Raw genomic sequence first — 5,528 nt, 5'->3', positions numbered from 1 at the left:
CCAAACCACTTCAAGGTTTGACGTGTTGTGTGGTTGGAGATGTTGTAACAATTGGTTATTTAAGTTTGTGTTGCATTCCTATCAGCTTGAATCAATCTGACCATTCTCCTCTAACATCTCTCATTAAAAAGTTGTTTTTACCCACAAAACAGCCACTCACTGGAAGTTTGTTTGTTGCACCATTCTCTGTAAGCTCTAGGGACTGTGATGTACGTATGAGAATCCCAGGAGATCAGCAGTTTCAGAGATACTCAAACCACTGGTTCTGGCACCAACAATCACTCCACGGTCAAGGTCACTGATCACATTTTTTTCCCCAATCTGATGTTTGGTCTGAACAGCAACTGAACATATTGAGCATGTCTGCGTGCCTTTATGCACTGAGTTGCTGCCATGTGATTACCTGATTAGATAATTGCATTAATGAGCAGGTGTACAGATGTACCAAACAAATTGGCCACTGAGTGGTGTCGAGTGAATGGTCACAGTTTTTTTTTCCCCCAGTGTAAGGAAGTTTAATGTGAGAGGGGAAAGATCCAACAGGGCCTTTCACAAAGAGGGGATGGTGGGTGTGTGGAATGAGTTGCCAGAGGAAGTGGTAGAGGCGGGTACAATTAGAATGTTTAAAAGGCATTTTGACAGGTACAAGGATAGAAAAGGTTTAGAGGTATATTGGCCAAATGTAGGCAAGTGCGGTTACTTGGCTAGACATCATAGATGAGTTGAGCCAAGCAGCTTCTTTCTGTTTGGTAATAGACACAGTGTTGTAAACTCTTTAGCTCTATACAGTGCCTATAAAAAGTATTCACCCTTCTTTGGAAGTTCTCATGTTTTTTTATGAGTTTTTACAAAGCAGCAAAACAAAAGAAATTTAAGAGGTTTATACAGTGCAAAATAAACATATTAAAGTACAATTCATGACAATTAAGCAAAGCACCCAGAGTAGAACCATGTAAAGTTAATTACCACCCCACCACCCAACTCCAAGCCAACCTTATGATATATAAAAAAGTTTTATCAGAACTATATCACCACAGAGCTATATTTATGAAAAGAAGGTATATTGCCTACTGTCTGAACTATAATATGTTTACACATTAAAAAAAACATAAATCTTAACTGTAAGAAGCTGGAAGTAAGGGATTTAAATGCAAAAGAATAAAAAGGGAGGGATGCACCCTTAATCTAAATGGGAATTATGAAAATATTCAAATAAAGGTCCCCACACCTTTTGGAACTTTATATCTGATTAAGAATCTTTTCAAGGTCTAAACAGGACAGAATATCTCTAAGCCATTGAACTTGGGTGGGAGGGGCAGCATCTCTCCACCTAAGAAGGACTGCACATCTGGCCAAAAGAGAGGCAATTCTCATGTTTTATTGTTTTACAACTTTGAATTATAATGGATTTAACTTGGCTTTTTTGACACTAATCAACAGAAAAAGACTCTTCTGTGTCAAAGTGAAAACAGATCTCTTACAAAGTGATCCAAATTAATTACAAATATAAAACACAATTGATTGCACAAGTATCCCACCCCCTTAATATGACTCAGCAAATCATCGTTGGTGCAGCCAATTGGTTTTCAAAGTCACATAATTAGTTAAACAGAGATCACCTGTGTGCAGTCATGGTGTTTCATTGATTACAGTAAAAATACACCTGTATCTGGAAAGTCCAACTGCTGGTGAGTCAGTATCCTGGCAAAAACTACACCTTGAAGATAAAAGAGCACATCAAGCTATTCTGTGACAAGGTTATTGAAAAGTACACATGAGATTGGATATAAAAAAAATTCCTAAGTCACTTAGAGTACAGTTAAATCAATCATCAAGAAGTGGAAAGAATATGGCACAACTGTAGATCTGCTTAGAGCAGCACGTCCTCAACAATTGAATGAGTGTGCAAGAAGAGAACAAGTGAGGAAGGTCACTAAGAGACCTATGACAACTCTGAAGGAGTTACAACCTTCAGTGGCAATGGGAGAGACAATGTATTCAACAACTGTTGCCCGGGTGCTTCACCAGTTGCAGCTTTATGGGAGAATGGCAAAGAGAAAGCCACTGTTGAAAAAAAACTCATGTGAAATCTTGGCTAGAGTTTGCCAGAAAGCATGTGGGAGACTCTGAAATCAGCTGGAGGAAAGTTCTATGCTCTGATGAAACCAACATTGAGCTTTTTGGCTATCAGACTAAACACTATGTTTGGCGTAAGCTGAACACTGCACATGATCAAAACACATCATCCCGACTGTGGAGCATGGTGGTGGCTGTGTCGTGCTGTGGGGATGTTTCACTGAAGCAGGCCCTGGAAGGCTTGTGAAGGTAGAGGGTAAAATGAATGCAGCAAAACGCAGGGAAATCCTGGAGGAAAACCTGATGCAGTCCAAGAGAACTGTGACTTGGGAGAAGATTTTCTTTTTATCAAGACAATAACTTCAAGCATCAAGCCAAAGCTACAGAGGAATGGCTTAAAAACAACTTAGTTAATGTCCTGCAGTGGCCAAGTCAGAGTTCAGACCTCAATCCAACTAAGAATTTGTTGCTGGACTTGTGAAGGGCTTGTCACTCACAATCCCCATGCAGTCTAACAGAGCTTGAGCAGTTTTGTAAAGAAGACTGGGGAAAAATTGCAGTGTCCAGATGTGCAAAGCTGATAGAGACCTATCTACACAGACTCAAGACTGCAATTGCTACCAAAGGTGCATCTACTAAATACTGACTTGAAGGGGGTGAGTAATTATCCAATCAGTTATTTTGTGTTTAATAACTTGAATAAGCTTAGACCAATTTGTAGAAATTTGTTTTCACTTTGACACAAAAGAGTGTTTTCTGTTGATCAGTGTCAAAAAAGACAAGTTAAATCCACTGTGATTCAATGTTGTAAAACCATAAAACATGAAAACTTCTGGGGGTGGGGGGTTGAATACTTTTTATAGGCACTGTAACATAATTTTCCCCATCCATTCTAACAAAACTTGTTCATCACACAGAACCTTCCTCTAACCATGCCTTTGCAAAGAGAGCTATTTCATTTTTGCCAGTCTCATCCCAGAAAAAGCTTCTCAAAAATCTCCTCCAAGTGCTTGCTGAACTAAATCCTTGGTAACACTCTCAAAATGCTGGAGGAGCTCAGCAGGCAATATCAATGGAAGTGAATACATAATCGATGCTTTGGGCCAAGATCCTTCATCAGGATTGGAAAGGAAGGGGAAGGAGGACAATCTAGTACAGTAGATGATAGATGAAGCCAGGTGGGGGAGGTATAATGAAGTAGAAGCTGGAAGTTGGCTCTGACCTCATCATTTTCACCACGGATGTCCAGTCCCTTTACACTTGTATTCCCCATTAAGAAGGTCTTGAAGCTCTCCACTACTTTCTCAATAAAAGAATCAACCTGTTTACCTCCACCATCATCCTCCTCCATATGACGGTATTGGTCCTCATCCTCAAGAATTTCTCTTTTGGCTGCTCACTTTCTCCAAACTCAAGGTGCAGTCATGGGCACCCGTATGGTGCCCCAACTATGCCTGCCTATTCATTGACTTCATGGAACAGTCCATGTTCCAAGTTTTCCCTATCAATGCTCCCCAATTCTGTCTGCATTACATTGATGCTTCATGCACCCATGCTGAGCTCGTCAATTTAATCAACTTTGCTTCCAACTTCCAGCCTGCCCTTGTTCCATTTTGGACACTTCTTTCCCCTTTCTCAATACCTCTGACTCCATCTCTTGAGACACAATGTCCACCAATATCTTTTATAAACCTCTTGATTCCTAGTGTTATCTTGACTATACCTCTTTCAACCCTATCTCCAATAAAAATACTGATCCCTTTTCTCAACTCCCTCGTCTCCACCACATCTGTTCCCGAGATAAATCTGCCTTTGTCAGATCATCAGAAATGTACTCCTCCTTCAAAGGATGGGGGTTTCCTTCCTTCACCACTGATGTTGCCCTCACCTGCATCATCTTCATTTCCTAAGCAAGCACTCTCACCCCATCACCTTAACAGGGATTGAGTTTCTCTTGTCCTCATCTACCACCCCATGAGCCTCCGCATCCAATGCATCATTCTCTGCAATTTCCAACATTAACAGAACACTACCACCAAATATCTCTGCCTCCCTCCCACTTTCTGCTTTCTACAGGGATGCCTCCCTTCATGATTCCCTTGTCCGTTCATCCCTCCCCACTAATCTCTCCACTGGCATGTATCCTGCAGCAACAGAAGTGCTACCTATTCACCTCCTTTCTCGTCTCCATTCGGTGCCCCGAACAGTCCTTCCACTCTGACCTCTTACCTCTTGTCCTCACTTGCCTATTACCTGCCCCTGATGCCCCTCCTTCCCTTTCTCCCACGGCTGACTATCCTTGCCTTTCAAATTCCTTCTTCTCCAGCCCTTTGCATTTTCCACTTATCACCTCAGCTTCGTACTTCATTTCCTTACCCCTCCCCCACCTACCTGGCTTCACCTATCACCTTCTGGCCTGTCTGCCTTCACCTGCCCCAACCTTTCTTTTTCTGGTACCTTCCTCCTCCCTTTCCAGTCATGATGAAGAGTCTTGGCCCAAAACATCGATTCTGTATTCACTTCCACAGATGCTGCCTGATCTGCTGAGTTCCTCCAGCAGTTTGTGTGCATTGTTCTGAATTTCCAGCATCTGCAGAATCTCTTGTGAATTGAATTGAATTGACTTTATTTATTACATCCTTCATATACATGAGTAAAAATCTTTGTTACATCTCCACCTGAATGTGCAAATTATAGTAATTTGCAATGAATAGTATGTTCAGGAAGATGTACAACAGAACAGTCAATATAGCTTAGAAATACATGAGTATCACTGTGAATTAATCAGTCAAATGGCCTGGTGGAAGAAACTGTCCCGGAGCCTGTTGGTCCTGGCTTATATGCTGCGGTACTGTTTCCCGGATGGTAGCAGCTGGAACAGTTTGTGGTTGGGATGACTCAGATCCCCAATGATCCGTCGGGCCCTTTTTACACACCTGTCTCTGTAAATGTCCTGAATAGTGGGAAGTTCACATCTACAGATGTGCTGGGCTGTCCGCACCACTCTCTGCAGAGTCCTGCGATTGAGGGAAGTACAGTTCCCATACCAGGCAGCGATGTAGCCAGACAGGATGCTCTCAATTTTGCCCCTGTAGAAAGTCCTTGGGATCTGGAGACTCGTGCTAAACTTCAACTGTTTGAGGTAAAAGAGGCACTGTTGTGCTTTTTTTCACCACATAGCCAGTACGTACAGACCTTGTGAGATCCTCGATGATGTGTCTGCTGAGTATCTTAAAGCTGTTCACCCTCTCAACCCCGGATTCATTAATGTCAGTAGAGGTGAGTCTGTCTCCATTCCTTCTGTAGTCCACAACCAGCTCCTTTGTTTTTGTGACATTGAGGGAGAGGTTGTTTTCTTAACACCACTGTGCCAGGGTGATGACTTCCTCTCTGTAAGCTGCCTCATTATTATTTGAGATGAGGCCAATCAATGTAGTATAATCAGATTGGAG

Source organism: Hemitrygon akajei, chromosome 4 (assembly GCF_048418815.1).
Source record: "Hemitrygon akajei chromosome 4, sHemAka1.3, whole genome shotgun sequence".
In the NCBI taxonomy this organism is placed as follows: Eukaryota; Metazoa; Chordata; class Chondrichthyes; order Myliobatiformes; family Dasyatidae; genus Hemitrygon; species Hemitrygon akajei.
The sequence above is the reverse complement of the archived record's forward strand: the minus strand, read 5'-3'. Positions refer to the sequence as shown.